Raw genomic sequence first — 24,648 nt, forward strand, 5'->3', positions numbered from 1 at the left:
CCATAAGGGCATAAAAGCATCCCCAACAGCCCCCACTATGTTTTCAATCACTGGCATTTAAAGAATACATTTGTAAGCAATCTAATACAGTCACCTCCTCACTCCAAACCAATGTCACCAATAACCAAGGTAGCATATGATAAATAACGCCAGGTGTGTTACCAATCTGGTGTCAATTCCATGCTGTACCATTTCTAGCTATGCCACCACTATTCACATAGGGATTACTAACCTGTTTGTATAATTGTCCTGTCTATTTTTAAAGGGGAAAACACACAAAGAGCATAAAATTGATATTAGCTATTATAATTTTTTTAAAAAAAGTTTTTGTAGTTGTAGATGGACAGAATGCTTTTATTTTATTTGTATATGGTGTGGCAAGCACTCGGCCCCAGCCCCATTGTAAACATTTTTTCATATAATTAAAAAATTTTAATTACTGGTTGTAAAATAGTCAACCACTATTTTATACTAACTATTCCTTTATCCATATGTAAAAGCTATCTATAAATAAGAATAATTATAATTTCTTGTTAATAATTTCTTCTAACTTTTCTATCTGCTATCTAAATTTGTTCATGGCATACTTCAATACATAAAAGTTCCACATTTTACAAAGAATCCCTCTTTTCCTTTATAATTTTGTTCATGTTTTTGTATTCAGAGATTAACTTCTTTATCTCTAAATGCAATAAATAGCCACCTGTATTGACTTCTAGTTGCTTTTTACAATTTAGTTATTTTTAAATATTTAAGCAGTTAGACTATATGGAATTTGCTTTGACATAAGGCATGGTGTGAGGTCTGTTTTTTTCCATGTATTAGACTACCAATTTGTGGGCTAGCTCAATATCATTTTGAATCTTATAGGATTGATGGTTATGATTAGAATCAATATTTGCTAGAGTAACTAGTCTCCCCAACTCATTTCAAATTTATATATTTTTGTATTCAATTTATAAATTGATGTGGGCAGAATCAGTATCCTCTCCCATTATTATTATTTTTTTAATTTTTAGTGGTCAATGAATCTTTATTTTTATTTATTTATAGGAGGTGCTGAGAATCTAACCCTCACACATGCTAAGCAAGCACTCTACCACTGCGCTATGACCCCAACCCCCAACCAACATTTGGTTTTCCCATCCAAACAATACTTGCTTCTCCATTATCTGGAATCCGGTTTTGGATTTTCTTGAAAATATGTCATAGTTTTCTTCATGTGGGTCCTGAGAGTATAGCATAATTTAAAAATATATCCATAAATTTTCCCTGAAATGTGATAGTGGAAGAAAAACATAAAAAACCTTGGCTTATGTATGTAGTTTAAATGTACTTAATTCTGTGCCTCTGATATTTGTCACACTTATGTTTGCAGATCTTTTCTCAGCAGAAATCATCTCTTATTTAATAGAATAAGAGACAATAACTAGAGGACTATATAAAACAAAAGGACAATCTTATTAAGAGGCAAAAATGTGTCTTATCAATATTCTGCTCTACTTCTAATGCTCAAATCCATATATTTCTATCCTAAAATATCTATCCCGAAGTTAAATTCTGAGTAGTAAAATGTTATGTGTGCAGAAAGTTGGGCTAAAGATAATTGAAACTTAATAGGACAATTCATCACTTCCAAAATACAGCTGAAAATCTATTAATGCAGCAGGTTGAACATGCAACAGGGAGTCCACACTAATTCATACTGGGGAAGTTTTTCTTCAGAACTCAAAACTGTACCACGAGGATGTTTTTACATCTAACCATCTTAAATCCATCATCTTCTCATCAGTAAAAACATGAGTCAATCAAACTTTGGTTATCCTGACTCAGCTAAATAACCCCGACATTAGAAAGACCAAATGGCACATTTTACTGGACCCTTTTTAATGTGGTTGGAAAAATAAACAGTGAGACAAAAGTCATGAATTCATGAATTCTATTTTTGGTGAACATACTCAAACTGACTATGTCTTGCAGAAAATAGTTACTACATTTTAATTTCTATTCTACCAAAATGAACATTTTTTCATTTCCTTCTCCCCCCACTTTGAAAAACAAGTCTCTCACTCCTCAGACCAAAATGAAAAATAACTACCCGGGTTCCTCAGCTAAGCTCCAAAACCACATTCCAAACTGAACAACAGAGAAGCTGAACACTTGACCCGCACAGAGGCTGCATTTTTAATGGCCTCAGTGAACGCTGCCTGTGTGGCAGCCTGCATTATTTTCATTCTTTCACTAGTCTGGTGTTTTTGCCATAAAGAAAAAAAATCCCAGGAACACTAATATTTTCATAGAGATCATGGCAATGAACTTGGAGAAGCCTCAAGTGCATCATAAGCCAGACTGAGAGAATGACAAATATTTTTCTTCACTTGAATAAATTAGTCCTCCAGTCCAGTTTTTCTCCTAGTTTTAAAAAAAAAAGTCTTTACTTTTTGCATGACTTAAAAATCTGAAGATAATTCAACATTTTCAATTTTTCTAATAGTGCTCAAAAGAAAAAAAATGCACGTATTGTTTGAGCAAGTAAACAGGCATCATAATTCAAACATGGACGATTAGTGTTCCTCCAATAATATCTTTTTAATTCAACTTCCTTCTGCAACTAAAAGTGAATTCCCAGGTATTTCTTTATGTAGAAATCATTTCAAGTAAACAAAACTCAAAGCTTATGTTTCATAGCTGGTGGCCTACCAATAGAAGATGTTTTCATTAGTTGTAGCTAAAACTGTGAACACACCAACCATAAAACTGTGTCCAATATCAAAAGAAGTTTGATCTGGCCTTAAAGTTTTTTAAGTGATTTTATTGTAAGAAAAAGGAAAGAAATGCAGGAAGGTGAAATTACTGCAACCTTTGAACAAGCCACAATCAACTGAGAGCTATTTGTAATGAAGGCCTTACTTAGTCACTAGTGTGGTTCTAGGGATTAATAGAGTTTGTGTATTTAAGAAGGGGCTGGATGGATTCAGGTCAACAAACTGAGTCATGTTTGCTCAGGTGAAAGCTAAAAATAACTACCCCTTGGTATTCCTAGGATAGTAATACAGGATTGCCCAGCTGCCTCAGCACACATTATAAATGTCCCCTCTCCCATCTACAGCATACAATTTAACTGAAAGTAAGAGAACCAAAAGTTAACTTCTACATTAATATAATTTTGTAGACAGAGCAATTTGGCCAATAATGAGTGTGTCTGGTCACCATGAATTAGTTAACTTATGGTAGGCTAAGACAGCACTGAGGGTATGCACGGAAGTTAGAAAATCACAAGTTACTCTGAAAACGCTGGCCCTCCCTGAGCTCAGTTCTCATGACCATGTCAAACAGGCCATTTTTTTTTCTTTCCTTCTCTGTATTTCAGCTCAATATTTTTTGGCCTCCACTTTTCCATTACAGTACTCAAAACTATAAAATGTGATACTATGCAACATTTAACTTAAAAGTGATATGAAATCAGTAAGACTTCTGAGAAATTCAGAGATGTATGAAGATGTGCACAGACCCAACTTGACACCTCTTTGACGATTCAGCTGACTCTCAATTACAAATGTTGCTACTTTCACTGTGTCTTGAGTACCTACCTACTAAGTGTTAGATGCTGATAGGTATTGGAGCGAACTTATTGGACACCAGTGGTGTGGTACATAAAAATAATGAAGAAGATGAGCAATTAATAAACACTTATAGAAAAAATAGAATTGTGGAAAACGCTGTTTTTAATATGATACTACCTGAGAAAGGGCAACAAGGGGTATTTGGGAACAAAGGGGAAATGAATACACTAGAATGAGACAAAAATTCCAGTCATCATTACAGTGTAACTCTGAGTAAAAATGTAAGTGAACAATGACTAAACCTATACTTCTTTTGGAAGAATATTCATTGACTCCAGGCAGCTTCCTGTTATCTCAAATGGCTATCCAGTCTACAAATTACTATCTAGCCAACCACTACCGTTTTTCATGCTCAAAGGTGAGTCAACCTCAAATCATTAGCTCCTACTCTTTCCAGAACCCACAATTTAAAAAGTTGGACAGAGACAAGACTCGGTTGCCTCCTAGATAACTTAAAATAAAACTAAAACAACTCACTAACATGACACATGGTCTCCATTGAAGCCAACACAGACTATTTATTTCTTTTGCTTTATCATAAGTAACAAAGATGCTTTAGCATTTATCTAGCAGTATTACCATTGTGCAGGCTCTGTGCTAACTAAAGATAGAGACAAATGACAGTCCCAGACGCCAAGCTGCTCACTGTCTAGTGTGGGAGGCTGAGAAGTCGGCAGAGAATTACATCCTGATTGAAAATGGCTCTGGCAGGGTTTACACAGGATGCTTTGGTTGTAAAAGGAGTTCGGGGTGGCTTGCATGACCTAAACTTGAAAGAGGGCAAGGGTCAGCTGAGGGAGGAAGGGGACCGCCTAGTAGGGAAGGCTCTGAGGAAGGGCACGTGCCTGGGCACAGGAACCATGTTTTCTGCAGATGCCTGCATCTGAATACTGAATGTCAAATAGAGGTCATTTAACAGTCAAAAGAAGGACCACCTCTCCTATCCTTGTCTGGTTTTTGCTCCTTGCTTTTTCCAACCAGTGGCACAGCTCTACCAGAGTGCCCTGGTTTCTACTACCAATAGTCTGCCTTCTGCTTTCTAGAGCACCATAAAGAGGGAATGGCATGTGACCCACATTTAACAAAGGATTTTTATTTGGGGGGATGTCTCCTTTTAAGGCACCTATCCCAGAACTATAGCTACCCACAGGCCAGGGGGAGATCTGCTGGGAGAAGGGGGAGCGAAGGGTGGTCTGGGTGAGAGTGGAAAATCTCCACCTCCTATTCCCCAACTGGCCCCTAGAGAGCCTTTGAAGTCTCAATCATCAGGTAATAACAGCCTTCCCCTAAATTAGAGGAAGAATGTCTGCCTGCTACAAAGATGATATGTAAAGATTAATCTGCTCTGGGATACAAGGGTAAGGAATGTGGAGAACAGACTAGTTTGGAAGGGTAATTCATGTTTACGAGCATTAATAAACACAACCCTGCAATTAAAAAAAAAAAAGTAATGACTCTAGGTAAAATGGTCGAGGATTTAAGAAATCTTTTAAAGAATTATTTTTAAGTTAGCATTTAGCTGACAAAGATGGCAGCAAAACATTAATTTAAAAACATACAATTGCTAGAAGATACTTTCTTCTAATGAGCCACAGAAGGCTGATTTAACTTTTGAACCTAGTCTCAGTTAAAAATCTATCACTATCTCTGTACCCACAAAATGCGAATGATTTATTTATCTGTTTTTATAATTCATTTTATTTATTCTCAACCTTGTTTGACAGAAAACTGGGGGCTTCTAGAAGTAAATGTTACCCTTAATTAAAGAAATAATAATTGGGGATGATTTAAAAGAATAGAATTAATGGGGAATTATTTGGCCTATTTCTGCATCTTTGAAAGTAGAAAACAAAAGTAACATCCAGATATTGTAAGCCTCCAAAACTTCCACCTGAACTATGAAACCAAGTGGCTCCATGTCTATAGCCAGTGCCTGAATATAAAGAGAATTTGTAAAAAGTTAATAAAAAAAGTATATGCCCAAACTGGATCTAAGCTTTGCTTATCTGAATATTTATGCTTCCTTAATGCAATGGGTACTTAGGTTTTTGGACAATTCCAGAGTTTGCTTAGGAAGTTTCAATGTGCAGCAAGGTAGGAGAGGTAAACCCGGAGACAGGGAGTATATGTGACAGAATTGAAAGAGACTAAATGAGCTTGTGTTATCTATGCAACTACAATTTTTATTCAAATGTCCCCCCAAGGCAGTCATTGAACATAAGTGAATCTTCAGCTTAATTTAGAAATTATTTTTTAAACGTTCCATTGAGTTCCCTCAGATATTCCTCATGCCTTTCTTAAACTCAAAAGCTTTAATCCTGGTTAAAAAAGGAAGCATGTGGAATAGACTGCCACTTAAATAGTGGCCAGATCACATTTTCTGGTTGAGTTGTGAGGTCTCAGACGAGTAATGATTCCTTGAATCATTTCTGGATGTCGTTCATCCAGGAGCAATTTCTAAAATGATTCCCTAGTGTCCTCCATAGCATGTATCTAAATTATAGAACATCTCATTAAAATGATGGCTTCAAAATTACAGCTAAAGAAACAGCAAATAATTATGTTAACCAGACTTGGTACTTAGGAATGAACTGACTCAGTCTGTTAATTCCTTGATTGAAATTGCTCTCAAGTATTAATGGTCAGACACACATTCTGCCTTTGTCACATACTTTTGAGGATGAAATTCTCCTACAGTTTAACCTTATTGATTAAACATTATACTAGATTACTGAAGGAAATATTATTTCACAATTCAGTCTCAGTTACTGAAAACTCTTTAAGTGTGTCTACAGGGACTAAACCTGGAGAAGCAATTTCTGGAATTATAGTAGTTCTGTCCTCACATGTGAAAACAGGGTACACTAAGTGAAATGCAATTCATTCTTGCCAGCAATTTTTCAGCAAGTCATTAATTATGTTCACATCTGTTCTAGGAAAGCTAATGTTTCTCAATACAGCAGTATATTCCTCTACGCTAAACTACTACCACCAAAACACACACACGCTCGCTCCCCCTGTGGAGAGCTGAATGCAAAGTAATATATACTGTACACACAAAAGTGAAGCACATACTTAAAAATAGTTCCCTATGACATAAATTTGTGAATAAGTGACATATACATTTTGAAAACAAATTCTTCAGAAACTGTAGCAAAACTTGTGTAATCCATCCCGACTTAAAAAAAAATATTGAAAAAACTATTACATTTAGATCTTAGGCAGAAGAGGATTTTAAATGGTTGGCCTGCAACCTCAGTGTTTGTGAAACCCAAGATGTAACAACTTTGAAGAATAGAACAATTCCTTTATATTTGTCAGAATCTACACAGCAAACAAGCAGCACCACTTGGCTTATATTATTTGCCTGGCTTGGATCCCATGGAATTGAGAAGCATTGGAACCAACGGGGAAAAGAAGTGAGAGTGCTTGAGGACACTGAGCCAAAGTCTTACATAGTATTTGAAATGCTGCGGTAAACATGAAATAATTTTAGGCTCAAGATTGGTGCCAGTTTTTTTTTTTTCTTTGTGAAAAAAATAATAAAATGCCCATAAAGGATCCTGCCAGAGGTTTACCATCTAAAATCTGCCAAACATTAGATGTGCTAATGGGAGTAGCAATTCAGTGGCCTGAATTCAGATGAAAAAACTGACCCTCACCTTTGGTGTCCAGCAATAAAGGGAGGCTAGATCAAGAAGCCTCATAGAAGTACATCATATTACTAATTTTAAACTCTATCCCTGAAAAATGCTTGAAATTACTGTTTCTCCACTCTAGAAATATTCAGAACAGCAAAAATTAAATACACATGAAGTGAACACAAAAGGCTTCCACAGAAAAACCAAATGGCTCATCCAATAACTGTTGCTCATTACCCATTTTACTGTATTTTTGACTAAATTTTTGACTTTGTGCCAGTGCTTCAAAATCAGCAACCTTTCAGCCAAAAAGCTGTGTGGAATGTAGCCAGGCCACCTATGGAAAGTGAATGATAGCATCTCACAATTTACTACCCAGGACTATGATCTCATAAGCCCAGCATGGCGGGCACAACAGCCTGTGTGTAGGAATTTCCTGGAGCCCCCCCCGCCCCCACCGTGGAGGCCCACAAAGCTGCTCTGGAAGAGCTATGGGCACAGGGGTGATAAAAGGTAGACAAATAGCTCTATTTCTTGAACGAGTTTACCACAGGCAAATTTTCTGGGTTGAAATATTCGTGTTAGGAAATCCTCAAATTAAATCTTCTAGGAGAAGCAACTGCTTTTTTTTCTAAGTATAAATTTCCAAAAATTTGTTATTTATAATTTATTATCAGACATCTATTATTTATAAATTATGCATCTCCTACTTTTGTCAACATTATCAATGTTAATAATAATGTTGAATACTAACTAATGTTAAAAGCACACTTTCACACATATTGATCATCTAATTCTCCTAGTAAACAAGCCGTTGTAACCGTCCACATTGCACATTCAGAGGGTTAATGGGTTCTGTCCCATCAGTAAATGGCAGAGCTAAGACTAGAGCCCAGGTGTGACTTCATGTTCAGGGTTCTTCCCAATACATCGCCTCTCAATTACCCATTTACTTATTAGCTCTCACTATTAACTCTTTCAAATTACCTGAGAGGTAATGTGGAGAGCAGAGGGATGGATGAAGATGTGGCCATTGGAGCTTCCTGGAGCACCAACTGGCACAAAGGAAGCAGCAGAATATCACATAGGGTCAGGGGCAGAGTGCTTTAAGATGTGCCATCAAGGGATGGTGGAATAACAGACTCCTGAAATTGTACTGAACCTAATGGATTTGCTCCCATGTTTCACTGGAGGCAAGAGTCTGTTACAGAGCTGCACATAGTTTACGGATTTATTTTTCTCCATTTTCTGACCAGTTTCAGATAGACAGATAAAGGCAATCAAAGGCTGGGTGTGGTGGGGCATAGCTATAATCCCAGTTACTAGGAGGCTGAAACAGGAGGACAGCAAGCTCTAGGTCAGCCTGTGCAACTTAGTGAGATCCTGTGTCAAAGAAATAAAAAGGACTGGGGTATAAACTCCAGTACTTCGGGCAAGGATGGGGGTGGGGGGTATAGTAATGAAAGAAACAAAATCACAGAGCACTCAGAAAGGTCAAAAAAAAAGGTGCAAGCCTAAGGGCAAGTTAAGTCTCTTCATGACTTTATCTGAAATTTCACAAATGCCAAGAATAATTGAATTACCTTCCTTGATTCCTCAAAGAAAAGACAGGTCCTTATAAATGTCCTAGAACTGAAGGTAGAGGTAAAATTTAGGTGTGATCTTCAGTTTTAACATCCACATTCTTAGGAGTTGTTTAAAAAAAAATTGAAATAACAAAATTAAATGAAGTCACTATGCAAGTGTTAAGTATTTTAACATTTTTATTAGTTCTAGGTTCTAGTTCAAGTGCCATCTCTTTCATTCATTTTGTAAAATGCCTATAAATGTGCCAGCTCTGTGATCTTTTTTGGTTTTTCTTCAGTAATAAATGATTCTTGCTTGGCACCAATATCACCTGGTGTGTTTTTAGTATAGTCCTCTATTTGCAAAAACAGCTTCTGAATCCTACAAAACTACAAGTTCCTAAAGGAGGGCCCTTCTTTCTCCCTGTGGAAATAGCACAGAGGCTTAAACATGTAAGTCCTCCACCTCCAAACTGAACTATTTATATTATAGGGTCTTTATGTATAAAAACATATCAACATTAACATGTGCTTGATTTACCTAACAAACTTTTATCAATCACCTATTTAGGCATCATTGCAATAATGCCATAATGAATTAAATCCATGCTTGCCTATACCAATGTACAGTTAAGACTAACAACTGATCTGGATGTGGTGATGCATGTTCTGTTGTCCCAGTTACTCAGGAGGCTGAGGCAGGAGCATGGACCACAAATTCTAGGCCAGCCTAGGCAATTTAGTGAGACCCTGTCTCAAAATAAAAAAGACAGATCAGAGGTAGAGCAACCCAGGGTACAATTCCTAGTACCATGAAAAGGAAGGAAGGAAGGAGAGAAGAAAAGGAGGGAGGGAGGAAGAGACTGCTATTCAGGGATGGTTCAGGGAGAAGCCATGTTTGCCTTTCATGCCAACATTCCAATAATACACATGTGTACCAGTGGAGGCCCACGTCCTACAAATAATTATGGTGGTCCTTGCAGACCTGTGTTGATCAACATAAAAAATAAATTCTGAGGTCTTAAGATGGAAATAAATTTTTCCTAAACTATCACCCTAGTCCACAGGAAGAAAAAAAAACATACACATCAAAAGAAATGAGACCTCAGGCAAACAAAAAGGGGTAATTTTTGAAAAGCTGCTCCCAAAGGGTTTGTGGTCAACATTCATATTACTAGAGTATGTTTAGATAACAACTTTCCAGCAGTTCCCAGAAAATGAGGTTCTCAAAGGCAGGTCTAACACCTGTTTACCTTATTCTAATACTGCCCTGAGGGTTATAAGGCCCCACATGGATGGAAAACAAGTGTGTGTGTGTGTGTGTGTGTGTGTGTGTGTGAACAAGAAAAAATGTTCACATCTCAGCCTTAAATGTAATTCACTAATGGCTGTGTATTTAAGGATTTTATGACAAAATCCTTATTCTTTTTTTTTTTTTTTTTGGAGGTGGTACTGGGGCAAAACCAGAGGCTTTTAACCACTAAGCCACATCCCTAGCCCGGTTTTATATTTTATTTAGAGACAGAGTCTCACTGAATTGCTTGGGGCCTAAGTTGCTGAGGCTGGCTTTGAACTTGCAGTCCTCCTGCCTCAGCCTCCAGAGTTTCTGAGATTACAGGTGTGGGTCACTGCCCCCCGCCAAAATCCTTATTCTTAATAACACACATATAGAAAACACTGGACATTTCTTTGACATTCTACAAACAAGCCCTACCAGAGGAGAAAAGCAAATGCCCCTCTCTAACAGCATCAATATCCTACTAACCAGGCTCAGAGAGAAATTTGGGCAAAGGAACATTCTGCTGCATTTACTCACCCAGCAGCTCCAAATGAGTTTTTCTGTCTGCATCAATAAATTACAGAGGAAAGTTCTCAATTAGTGAAGAAAAGCAATGTAAGAGTCTGGTGTTGAAGGAATGTGGAATGTAAGGAAGGTATCAGAAGTCTTGAGATGACACAGAGTTTTAGAAGAGTGACAGTCACATTCTACCTTGTACCCAGAGGGAAGAGTTACTTAGGAGGAACAATTTGCAAGCCCAGTGGATTCAGGTGGGATGGGAGGAATGGACTTCTTGTATGGGTAGAAAATGAGTGGTAACATCATTCACTGAGAGAGGAATTAAAGAAAAGCAATATGTTATGTCCCATAAAGAATTTGTAGAAGCTGGAGGTGTATAAAATTTGTATAAAAAAGGAGCTTAAGATGTGTGAGCGGTACAGATACAAAGTCCAATACATAAGTGACTCAGATGTGAAGAGGAGTTGGGTTTATCCTAGGTAGTTCTAACATGGCAAGTTCTAAGGAAGGAAATCTGCAATCGAAAATTCAAACTGGTCCAAAGTTAACCAAACCAGTTGAAGAGAAAGCAAGCTGCCCCTGCCTCCAACAGCACGGAACACTTGGTGGGTGCAAAAAGGTGCAGAGGACGTTGGAGCTCTGGATGGTGATGGAAAGGTAACCCTTAGGTCCTTTGCCATCACTGACATTCTATGAGTATTCTTTATTTATTTAGAGCTTTGATTCTGGGCCAGGTATTGGGTTGGTCTCCTGAACTTCAGCAAATTTGAGGATGAGAATCTTGGCAGGATGAATTAACCCAGAAATCAGGGTCACTGAGTTCTTTGCCTCTTAACCAGATAAATTATTCAGCCAATCTTGGGCCTTAGTTTCCTCAACTATCAAAGGCAATATTTTAACTGTTAGACACATCTAGCAATTTTATGATTCTAAAGGGAATTTATGTACTATATATTATGATGAAAGTTAATCTTTCAAGTTATTAAAAAAAGACTCTTAAATTGGGTCAATTTATACACCAAATCTCTGGCTGCCAAGCCATCACCATCTAGGTCCCTTCTCCCTTCACTGTCCTTGCATTTCCACATCTGTCAGAGGAGCAATACTTAATGGTCCTGTCCTACCCTTGTCTGTTACTTTTGGGGTCTAAATGGGTTCTGAGTTTTCTATCAGCAATTGCTGAGACTGAACAGGTCTTCCAGAAAGCAAAGCAAGCTATAGCCAGCTGTACATGGAAAATATCATATTGATGTGTTTGATACAGTGAAATATGTCCCTAAAATATTTACCACAAAGGTGGCTCTAATCTAATCATAGTGAAAACAAAGGAAAAAATAACAAGAAACTCCATTCCAGCCTCTAACCAATGCCCCTTACACTCATAGGCCAATACAACGTAAAGACACTCCAATACAATGAAATAATTTGGATCATGTCCAACCTGTGTTTTTTTTTTGGGGGGGAATGGCAAAAATAAACCCAACAACAGAGCTAAGCCAATTCTTCAGAAGAAATAAAAATCATAGCATATACTGCCCTCAACCAAGAATTACTGACAAAATTTGCTAATGAAACACCAATTCATAAAATTCATTATGATTTTAATTTGAAGTACTGGGTTTCTAATGTGGTTCAAAATGTATCCAGATTACTCTTTACCAAAAAAAAAAGTTATTAGAGAAAACAACAAATACAGTACAGTAAGGGAATTACTTTCACTGGAAAGGTTCCCTATGTTATCAAAGACATCTATAAAAACAGAGAAAGAAAAATTAAAAGCAAAAGCTCTAGACTCACAAAGAACTTGGGTTCAAATTGCAGCTCTGTCACTAGCAACTTAGTTGGGCAACCTACCTGGCCATATAGAATGCAGTTTTCTCATATGTAAAATTATGCTAAGAATATCCACTTTATAAGTTCATGGTGAGGATAAAATAACTAAAACAAGTTGGAGAGGAAGGGAGGGGGCATGAGGTTATAAATGATGGCGAAATGTGATGATCATTATTATCCAAAGCACATGTATGAAGACATGAATTGGTGTGAATATACTTTGTATACAACCAGACATATGAAAAATCGTGCTCTATGTGTAATAAGAATTGTAATGCATTCCGCTGTCATATATATAAAAAATAACTAAAATAAAAGGCCTATTATAATATCTTGCACATTTTAGAACCTTAATAAACTATTGATAATGGCAATGCTGTCAGTAGATGAAGAAGAATAATCTGATAGGAGATGAAGACATACTCCCCAACAAATTATACAGTTCTCCCAGGCCCCTTGAATAATTAATGCACATTTTTTCCTGAGAAATTCCCAAGGTTGGCTATGCAGACTGTTGTTTGGGGGACACAGATTTGGGCCTTGGTTGCCTCCTCACTGAAGTAGAATTCCAACATCTCTTTTGAGTCATCTTCACAATTTTAAAATAATTATGATGGAGCAAACATTATTAGCATTCTCAGTCCAAGATGACTGACTACATAATCCTGGGCCTGAGGTGAGGCAGACCATCATGGCAGAGGAAACCAGCTCCAGAGGTGGCCACCAGGATAGCTCTGCCCACCAGAAACAAAATATGTACCCCAAAGGCACATCTCCAGTGACCCACCTCTTCTGGTCATACCTCTGCCTACAGCTAACACCCAGTTCATCCATATTGTTGGATTAAGCCATCGATTAAGTCATAATTCTCATAACCTAATAATTTCTTCTCTGAATGTTCTTGCATTATCTCACACTGGAGCTTTTGGGTACATCACATCCAAACAACAATAGCCTCACCTACAAATCACAAATGACAGTAACAGCTACCATTTGTTGGCAATTTCCTATGTGCCATGCCTTATGCTAGCCACTGAACTGATTTTTGTTCTTATACAGATGTAAGTGATAGATAATACTCTCTCCATTTATAGATGGGTAAAAAATGAAAATAACTTACCCAAGGTCACAGCCAATTTGTGACTAAACAGGGGATTGAACCTAATTCTATCCAAGTGCAGAGTCTCTCTTTGTCTTAGGCCACAGTATTTCTCCTAGTGAGAAAAACTATTGCAAAGATACTTAAGAAATGCATTTGCCATAAGTTACATGAGATAAAATGGAGAGTTAAGTGTATAGACTATTATAGAGCTTGGTGTTCTCATATAAATCCAACCAGCAGTATAGATGTCTTTGTTCTAAAGATACCAACAAGCTGATTTTTGAATTATGGATTTTCTACTTAAAACCAGAAAATGGTGGTTTTCTCTAAGTAGAAACAACAAGCAGTCGCTGGTTGCCATGGTAGCAGAGGTAAACTTAACCTTGACTGCAAATCCAATCTCCAGGAAGGGATGGTGAGTATGATTAGGAGTCTAACCTAAACGAGGGATATATTACTGGAAGGAGAGAATGACATATTTATCTTTAATTAGCTGAAAAGCTACCATCTAACAGAAGGAAAGCACATGTTCTAGATTATTCCACAAGGAAAAGTCAGGATTCATGAGTGGAACATATAATGAGGTAATGGAAGCCAGTTTTCCACAGAATGATAAGAAAGAATATTTGTCCATCAAAGTGTTTCATCACCTTGAAAAAAAAATTAAGCAAGTGACCTAAAGAGCAGCACATCACTGGAACAGTAAGGTGCTCACAGGGAGGTAGTCTCTGTTAGGAGACCCCAGTGTGGTAAGATTAGACTACACAAATTCTCAGGCCCCTTCCAAAACAAACAAACAAAAATTCTGTTTCTTTAAACTATTAGTAAAATGTGGATTCCCTGTTGGAAAACAGACACCTGGAAGGGGGTGAAGAAGTCCCCCCTGGGCAGGAAGGGTCAGCAGCAGCTCATGACTGTAGGGAGAGGTGAACTTGTCTTGCCTGGGAAGAAAATGCCATGAGGATCAGAGAGCGGTAATCCATCCAGGGGCTCGGGGAGGCTGAGGCAGGAGGATCACAAGTTCAAAGCCAGCCTAAGCAATTTAACAGGCGCTAAGCAACTCAGTGAGACCCTGTCTCTAAATAAAATTTTAAAAAAGGGCTGGGGATGTGGCTCAGTGGTTAAGTACCCCTGAGTTCAATTCCTGGAACCAAAAGAAAAGAAAACATCTCACCACTAGATTCAATGAATGGATAGGACCATGCTAACCTCAAATTTCCTTCTTGGAAAACCGACCTGTGAATTTTCAGAGCCTATTCTGGAAAACTAACTTGTTGCAAAGTCAACCTCTAATAACCTCCCTTGCGAAAGATAGGTTCTGAAAGAGTAACTGGTTTTCCTTAAAAAAACATCAAAACACTATATGGATTAATCTTTCCATATTAAAATGTGAATAATACTTAAGAGAATTGTTCCTATCTCTTCATCTCCAGGGCATTCAAAGCATTTACAGTCTCATTATTTTACATAACACCCATTAAGTGGGTACCAAAGGTTATTATCCTCCTTTGATTTCTAAGAACGAAACTACAGAAAGATTAAACAAATCGCCCAAGGTTGCTCAGTAAGTTGAGATGCTTGGATTTTCCAATGTGTGCTTGTTTTAGGAACTTAGTGAAAAGTGACTAAAATCTGGTAAACTCATCAAAACTCCCAAATAGAGCAAATCCCATGAAAACTTCATCATCTCAGTATAAATTGGCCACCACATAGATCTTGACAAGGGCAACCTATTAGGCCAGCACCATGTTTGCAAGGAGCCTGATACCATAACTTAACTTGCTTTTGAATCACTCCTCAAGTGAAGCTGATTCTGCCTGGCTGCCCCTGGGAAAATTTTAACCCCTCGATTAGCTATTGCACAGTTGGTTTAACTCAGACGAGACAGTAGACCAAATAGTAGTGGTTTTAAAAATGCCTCCCCGTTCTGATTACAAAGGAGGCATGATTAACGAAGTTCCCTTTGTGTCCAAGCTCCATTCTGAGAGAAAGAGCTTTCCTCCCCGCTTTTATGATGGCTGAGTTTTTTCCTACTTGTCTCATCACCCACACAATCTGTTCACAGTCCCAACAGACAATCCAGCCAGTCTGTGGAGAGTTCCTAAAACATTTATGTCCTGAAAGCAGACAGGACGAGCAGGACCTCATCTCAACAAAGGACGATGGGACATTTGGCAGAAGAGTTCACAAAGGGAAATAAAGACAGAGGCCCTAAACTGAATGGATTTGCCCACAATGAGTAACACAATGCCAGCCCTTACAGGGACTTGTCAACCTTCTGGTCAATTTACAGCCACCTCCAGTCTTTGGTTCGAAAACGTTATTGCTTTTAGAAGAGAGGATTTTCAAAGAAATATAATTAAAAAGGTTATGAAAGTCCAATCAGTGCTGTAAGGATCCTTCACTTTCTCTAGAACTTTAAATATAAAAACAGCAAATTAGGGAATGAGTCTAATTCCAATTCAGGGAGTTGAAATAATGTACCTATAACACTTAGCACACTGCCTGGTGCATACTATGTACTCAAATATTATTACCTAATAATTTGCTGCTGTTTTTTTGTCTTTTTTTACATGCCCTGCTTGTCTACTCTCTGAAAATCATTCCACCTTATCTGTCTTTGATTCATTGTAAAAGACAGGTGCTTCACATACATTATTTTCTTTAAGCTTACAGCTCTATGGTTGGTTATAGACACTGAAAGCATGCTTAGTCTGATGGTTGACAAGTGGTAGACTCCCTGATAGAGATCTAAACTCAATAATTTCACATACAGTGCTTTCTTTCCATGATACCACAGATGAGCAGGTTATCATGTCCTGTGTCTGTTGTTGTTTGGTACTAGGAATTGAACTTGTGGGTACTCTACCACTGAACTATATCCTTTTTTATTTTTTATTTTCAGACAGGGTCTCACTAAGTTGCTGAGGCTGGACACAAGCTTGCGATCTTCCTGCTTCAGCCTCCAGAGTTGCTGGGATTATAGATATGGGCCACCATGCCTGGCACTTGTGCCTCTTTATATTCTCTAGAACTTAGCAGAGTGGTAAGAAATACCATCTGAAATAAAATTCTAATCAGGAGTCCCTGGGTTTAATCCCTAACAGTGTATGCGGGGGGTGTGGTGGGGGGTAGTGATCCTTTAAATGATCACCCAAACTCTAAAAGTCTGTGTTAAACTCATTATTCAAAAATACATTTTTATCCAATTTAAAACATGCTTAAAACTTTTAGTGTATTGCACCTATTTTATTTTATTAATCTTATTTCGAATCAAACTTCAGTTGCCCTAAAGGCAATCTCCATGTGTGTACCCCTTCTGTAGCTCACGGCTAACCCAGTTCAGGAACTGTAGTAACACATGCTGGCTCATTGCTTGTTCTGCCTCACAGCCTTCTGGATGATGTCCTATAGAAACCTCAAAAGAATCATCATGACATCTAATTAAATTTCCAACCATCCCCAGAAATACTGCTTGGCTTGGTCAGTTATTAAAGCTTCTCTTCTGTCTTCTAGAACCTCAATTCAGCTGCTGGGACATCCTGTGGCCATCCATCTCACAGACATCCAGCCCAGCAGGAACATGTGGTGCAATGAGCTTTGCTTCAAAGTTGGCAGCCTAGCCAAGTTCCAGGAATTGTCACTAATGATCTGCACTAGCCACTTGGTGTTCAACAGAGGTCCCTGAACAGATTCATGCATACAAACATACACATACCATTTCAAATACTGCTCTAATTAGAAGTGCTGTGCTTAACAGAGGTTGGTTCTATAACTGATTTTATTTTTGTTACTGAAGACCTATCCAGATACACCATCTGCAATACAGGTATGGCTTCCACCAAATTATCTTCAGATAGAAGACACAGTAAATGCCTCAGTCTCTTTTGGTTGCAAGAAGCAGGAATCTGCTCCAAGATGCTTCAGCAAAAAATCGATCCATCATCAATCAATCCATCAGTCAATAAGATGAAACTGAAAAATGTCCAGAGCCTGAGTCTTCTAGTGGTTAATTTGAGAAATCAAATTATGTCAACAGATCTCACTTCTCCCCAGTCATTGAATTCTACCTTATATTTTATTAGCTTCATTCTCAGGTTTCACTGGAAGAACTCCAGCAGTTCCAGGTCATATTCTCAAGAGTTCAAATTCAGTAAGAGAGAGAAGGTCCTTTCCTGGTAGCTTCCATGCCTATCTCAGAATTCACTCTGATTAGATGAACTTGAGTCATGTGTCCACTGTGGACAGCACTTGGCTTGATCACATGCCTACCACTAAAACAGAGGTTAAAAAGTTTTGGAAGCCACTAGGACTGAGATAAGGAAAAGAAATTTCCCAGAGAGATTATCCTGCTACTAAGACAGATAGGTTGAATAAATACTGGACAGATCCCTGTCCCTCCAAACTTGAAATCATCCTCACAAATAAACCCTCTCTCTTTTCTTAATATCCAAGATGTTGAACTATTATAATGATCAACTTTGAAAACAGGATATTAAAGGAAAGAACCAACCAAACATGTTACCAAATGAAAGAGGTTTCTCCTTACAATTAAAGGAAAGCACTTAAAAATAAAATGTTGTCGTACATTGGCAAAAATTTTAAAAATTTAAGCAATGACCAGTACTGGCCAAGAGGTAGGAAGGTAGACACTCCCAGACTGGGAGAGAGGATTACTGGTGACTATCATTAATCATCAAAATCTTAAAAGATATATTCACAGAAATAAAATTGCAAAGGAAATAAGAATGTGAATAAAAACTACAAGGAAAGTTTTCTCAATTTTTTATAATAATCTCCAAACTGGAAATATTGTAAAAATCCAAAAAGAGGAGATTAAGCAATTTGATCATGATATGTTTGCTATAGATATCATACCAACACCAAAAATGGCCTTCTAATGCATGTGTATTGGCATCTTACTTAAGAAAGTCCAATGCTAAGGAATTACCAGTGACGAGATGAGAGCATCACTAACTAGCTAACCCTAGGAAATTAGCTTGCCCCTTGTCTCCCAGTGCTCTCTGGCTTCTCCTGTAAGATTTATTAAAAGTTCTAAAGATCCAGATTCTACCCAAGGAAAGAGCAAAACATTTGGATATCCTCATCGGGCTACAATTTATCAAACAAACATGTAAAGAAACATTCAACAATTGCTCATGGAAGCAGCTGAGTGTTACATGGAAGGAGGTGAAGGGAATGGATCACAGACAGCATTTGCTTGTCCTAGAAGATAGCTAAAAAATGTAATGCAATGTTTGGTTAATATACATGATTTATATATTTTTGAAAAAAAAAACACATTTCTTCTTCTTCTTCAACCTATCACTGTGTAGCAATTAATCTTCAGAATCTCCAGTTCTTCCTACCATAAACAAATCTACTGCCTTCCCAAACAAAACCTATTAACTCTTCATCTAGTTTCCATAACTTTAAAATGTGAATATCCCTGATGGACTGGCCTATCTTAGAGTGTTGTTGGTGAGATCAAATGAGATGATTTCTACAAAAGTACTTTGAAGAAGGATAAAAGCACTATACAAATGTGAGGTATCAGGAATATCAAATGCACTGCCTACATGTAACAGTCACCCGACAAAGCATCAGAGAGTCCGTGGCAAGCCTTTGGCTTCTCCATAACCTCCATGTTCTTTTCCTGCAGTCATTTCTGAAAACCGGACACTCACTTGCAAAATTTCCCTGTACCAACAGGGCAGGTTCTCGCTAACTTTCAAATTGACTGACGAGTAATTATAAAAGCATGGTGTCTCTAGATGTTAAAATGTAGGTAATTAAATAATGGGGGGAAATGCCAAAAATAATCCCAGAAGAAGACAGATGTGCCCGGCGTAGACTAGAACCCTAAAATGGAGAAAGAATGCCCTGTGGACAAATATAGAGTTAATGGTTTTCCCGTCTCATTCAAGCCATGACAATGAAAAATCCTAAAAGATGTAAACTTCTGAAAATGAGTACTCTTTTAGAGTTAGCACACAGTACTCCTACTTGCAATATTTTATACCATTCCAAATAACTTCTAAAAGGCAATCACTGCTAAAAAATATAATAGTAATTAAAAAATTACTTTCTTAGTAGGACTGTGCCATTATGCTATCCATTTGTATAGTATGTCTTCTATAGCCTCCTCATTTTAAAGATTGTTAAAATTTTAAATAAAACATGGATGGGTCAATAATAAGTATGCCAAAGTTCTTCAATGCCCTTCTTTTTAAACCTCCACCCCAATTACATCCCTCCCTTGAGGATATTTACAATACTCTATGACACATGCTCTGTACCTTCTTGGTTCAAGGAAAACACACCTACAGCATTTCAAATTAACTACTGACCCTTACTCTCACACTATAAACAAACCCTTTTCAAAATCTCAATTGCATTGTGTCCACATTGATTAAAGCTTGAAGCCTGGTGACCTCACGTGGTGTTAACTTCTCCCATGCACCAACAGCATTCTGCCTTTCTACTCAATTACCCCCTTTGGTGCCAGAGGATCGCTACCCAATGAACACACACAATGGACTTCTGCTTCATTACACTAACCAACAGCAGGATAGAAATAAGCAGAAGAGGAATAAACAAGCTAATTTATCATGAGGACAGAGCCAGCTTTCACCAGTCTCGCCATGGAGAACTTTAGTGGTTAACGGGAATATCAATAGTCTGGGGGTGATGTTTATGATATTACAGATTATAGACAAAAGCCACAACAGAACCTCACTGATTAAAGAATTTTGCAGATTAGTAGGTGCGAACACACACAAACCCTGCCTTAAAACTATATAAGGTCCTACATAAAAACCTGCTCAATAATTATTTGGGGACACACAACCCTGGGCTTTGGATAATGTGGACTGACACCCTGGTAATTTGCCCCAAGTGTTCAACCTAACTGTGGGGCCTCTGTTATTCATCTTGGTCAGGAGGGACCCAGCCTCTTTGTGTGAAGGATCTGGTTGCCCCCCTTCATTAGGCATGGCAAGGGCACAGCGGTTGATTAAATTAACAACTTTAGAGGGCTTCAGTCCCAGTTCCCAGACATTAGCACCATCATCCAGAACAAATTAAAAGCCTCACAGCAATTAAGCAGATTTTGGAAATGAATTTCCCATGGTTCAATGGCTCAATAGCAATCTTAAGTAGTAGAGAAGAGCCTAGAAGGCTAGAAGGAAAAGAAGAGGAACTGATGATTGATTTTCCAAAGTAAACACACAAACTGATAGAAGCAGCACAAACAATAAACTTTTGAGCCTCTGTTAAGCAAGGCGTTTGCATTTCTTTTATATGAAATTGGAATATTCTGTCACCAAAGTTAAAGGGATAAGAATGTAGTGGAATTATTCTATTAAAATGGTGAATTTCAGAAGGATTTCTCCCCCCACCCACCATTTTCTTTGTTTTTAATTACTTCATTGTAGTCTTGTTCAAAAATATAAATAGATATTGAGAGGGAACCAAAAATATCTGTTTCCATTCACTAGATTTTAAAGTCAAACAAGCAATCTTCCCTGACTCTGGCACTGGAACCATCCACATCGCTTGGACTGGTTTTAACCAGTATTTAGAACAATGATGGGCCCATAGTAAAATAAAATAAAATAATAAAGTGTCATCATTTTTAAAGGAGGGATTGGATAGTATCTTTTTTGCAAGTCTATGTTTTCTCTCCATCTCTACCACCTGTGCCCCTCACTCTGGGCCACCTCCGTGCCCTATCCCATTACTTGCACCTCTAGCTGGAAGGTCTGACAAGGAAAGAAGTCTAGCTTTTGTGCGACTTTCTCCTTGGCTTCTGCTTCCTTCTCTTTCAAGCTGACACATGTGTTTCTTACTCTGCTCCTGCCTGGCACCTCTGCCTGGCTCCACTTGTAGTGTCTCCTTGCTTGCAGGCACACATTCGACACAGCATGCTTCAGTACCGTTTGGGCACCTGGAGGAATGTGTGGATGAATTCATTCCCACCCACCAGATATGCAAGCTGAACACAATGGAATGCAGAGGTGGTTATGTGCACATATTACATTTTCTTCATATCAAGAACATTTATAAAAGCTGACATCTTAAACACACATTATTGGTCTCTAAGAACAACCATAAATAAATCTACAAAATTCTTAGAAGGGAAACAGAAAAATGAGTTTTTCATTTTTTTAAGAGTTCATAGTAAAATTACAGAGTCTTCTAAAAGAAGTTCCTTCAAAAGCCTTCATGCAGCCAAAGAAATATATTTGCTACTTAAAGATCATAAATCTCGAAATTTCCCTTATCCTTCAACATTTACATTTGAATAGTCAAAATTTGGAAATATATGAACCAGTGGGTGTTCCCTTCCTCCCACTAAACTTCACCAACCAGCCACAGGCAATTCTCTGCTTTTATGGCCAAGTAAAGACCAAAATATATAGATCAGACATAGTAACAATTAGCACAACAGCAGGCAGAAGGAATGAATGCCTCTACTAGTGATCAGGAGGCTTGGTGTGAATCTTATTCCTTCTTCAATAAGTCTTCTCTGAGTCTTAGTTTTCACAACATACCAAAAGTTCCCTTTCCTACTCCAAAAATTGTGCGACAATAATAAGCATTCACACCAAGAAGTGGGACTATCTTGAATGGTCAAATGAAAATAAGAAAGTAAGCATTTATCTGTGCTTTTCTTCAACAAATATTATTGGGTATTTATATTGCACTGGTCGGGGATAACAACTCCAGATACTGGTGAGCACATCAGACCATCCTTGTTCTCATGTAGCTTACAGTTTTTTAAGAGGTTAGATTTTCATCATTATTTTTTGTTTCTCATACAGCACTAAATCTCTAGCTAATCTTGCAACAGTTAATATTTTATAAGCAAAAGATGATCAGTTTTTCCTCAAAGTTTGACTTTCAAAGGTCTTTGTCATGTATTTTATGTCTAGAAGGAAAAAAATTTCCCCAGTGGATAATGACTCCAATTTCATAACATTAAATAAAAGGACAACTGGGATTCACTTTGCAGCAAGCAGAGACAAAATAGATCTCTTTCACATAGTGATAATCATTTAAAAAATCTTGCTAGCATGGGGTTTCTATGCTATAAAAAGCCATAAACACTGGCTCAGAATTTAAAAAGGTGAAAGTTTAAGATTCAAAATCAGCTCCTTGGAAACAACCACTAACTAAAGGAAAAAGTAAATTAATGACTCCAGTTTACCAAATATGTGAATAATGTGCTTCTTGCACTATTGGTTTGCATAGATTGCCAATAGGAAGGTCATCAAGCAGGATGGCTAGGTTTCTATTTTGATCTAATCCATTAAGGGGCACAAATAATCTGTGATGGATCTAAAAGACACAGAATGACTCAAAACTATCTATTAATATAGATATTAAAAAATTACTTAGTGGCAACTTCTAATTTAGGGAAGTGGCTCTCTTACACAGGCTGCTCTAATTAAGCAGGCACATATGAAGCACCTGACTTGTTCTCTCATTTTAATCCACAAACTCCCTGTGGAACAGATTTTTTAGATGAAGAAACTGAGGTTCCTGCATATAAATGCTTTTTCTAGGTTACAAAGCAAGTCTGATAACAAATAGACAAATCGGATTACTACCATTGATAAAATGACATTCCTGAAGTTAGAGATCTGATCACCCTGAATGGAAGGATTAGTAAGTTTTTCAGTGAACCAAAACCATCATAGGGAAAACCTTCAGCCAACACTTTGGAATTCTATAATATGCCTAAGTCATCAATAGCTACTTATCAAAACTGCTGTAATCATCCTTCTTAGTGGGAAGAGTTCATAATGTCCCTGAACAGAGCTGATACAAGTACCCTGTCCCGTCCCAATCCAGAAACAAAACAAAACAAACAACAACAACAACAAAAAAAACTGTCTCACATATATGCTAAACCTGGATCTGTAAAAATCCCAATCATCCTGCTCATGGTCCTCCAAACCATATTTTCTTTCTTTCCCTTTTTTAACAAGTAGGTAGGGCAGGGGAAGAAGCTAATGACAGAAACTCCTTTGATAACTGTAAAAAAAAAAAAAAAAGAAAGAAAGAAAGAAACAAATTCTAATTAAAAGATAACCTTAGTGTCCTGTTAGTTTAAAAGGAATCTACAAATTGTCTATCCTGTTTTTGTGGATTTTTTTTCCTCCTCTTTCATCAGCTACCACCCAGAAATACCATGTTCTCATACAGTGTTTAGCATGTTCAAAGAATGGAGCCGGGGATTTAAAACTGGCAGGTTCATGCACCTGCAAATACTGTGAAATCAGGGGGAGGAGCCCCTCTGTGAAATCGAGGGTGTCACAGGTGCCTGTCATAGCCAACACCCCCCCCACACACACACACACCAAAATCTTTCTCAGTAGAGATGTGACAACAAGGCCCCCCCTGGTGTAGTCTGTTCAAAGTCTCAGCAAAAATCTTATCTACAACTTCCTTAGCCCAGACACGCAGGGACTAATGCAGCAGGCTGGTTCACACAAGCCAGAACTAGCTCAAGATTACAGAGAAAAGAATGTGGGGATGTGTCCTTTCCACATTGGAGGATTCCACTCTGGGGCGAGTTACAGACTAAATGAGAGCAGATAAAACATATAAGAACCAGAGTAAAAGGAACCAGACCTCAAATGGCCTGAACTGCTTTGAGAGAGAGCTGGATTTAATAAACTATGGAACCCAACATTTTGGTTGTGATCACCTGAAGGCAAGCACGCTAAAGAGACTTGAAAGCCAAGATTTCATTTCAGCTAAATTAGACAGTGCAGAAGAACATAGTACTTTCTGACTGTTGAATTTCAACCAAAAGAAAGGGGTGGGGGGTTTACAGCATAGTGATTGCACCTCTCAAATCACACAAATGTGCTTATCAGTTGCAATGGCTGAGGCCCTCAATGTTTTAAACTCTACTTTGGCAGATCTGAGTTTTCTGTTTGCAGTTACCTTCAGAGTGAAGAAAGGGCAGAGACAAAGGAAGAGGGATTTTGTGGCTTCTTTTATATATAAGTCAAACCCCCAAAATGTAGAGTTATGTAACATTCCCCCAAATTTACAACTTCAGAATTATGCT

General features: G+C 37.8%; 1 protein-coding gene across 1 annotated transcript in view; it reads right to left on the reverse strand.

Moving 5' to 3' along the window:
* Positions 1-24,648, reverse strand: part of Wls (Wnt ligand secretion mediator) — a 101,101-nt gene that overhangs the window by 66,639 nt on the left and 9,814 nt on the right. The gene's annotated exons all lie outside the window — the stretch shown is intronic.

This window comes from Marmota flaviventris, chromosome 10 (assembly GCF_047511675.1).
Source record: "Marmota flaviventris isolate mMarFla1 chromosome 10, mMarFla1.hap1, whole genome shotgun sequence".
Taxonomy (NCBI): Eukaryota; Metazoa; Chordata; class Mammalia; order Rodentia; family Sciuridae; genus Marmota; species Marmota flaviventris.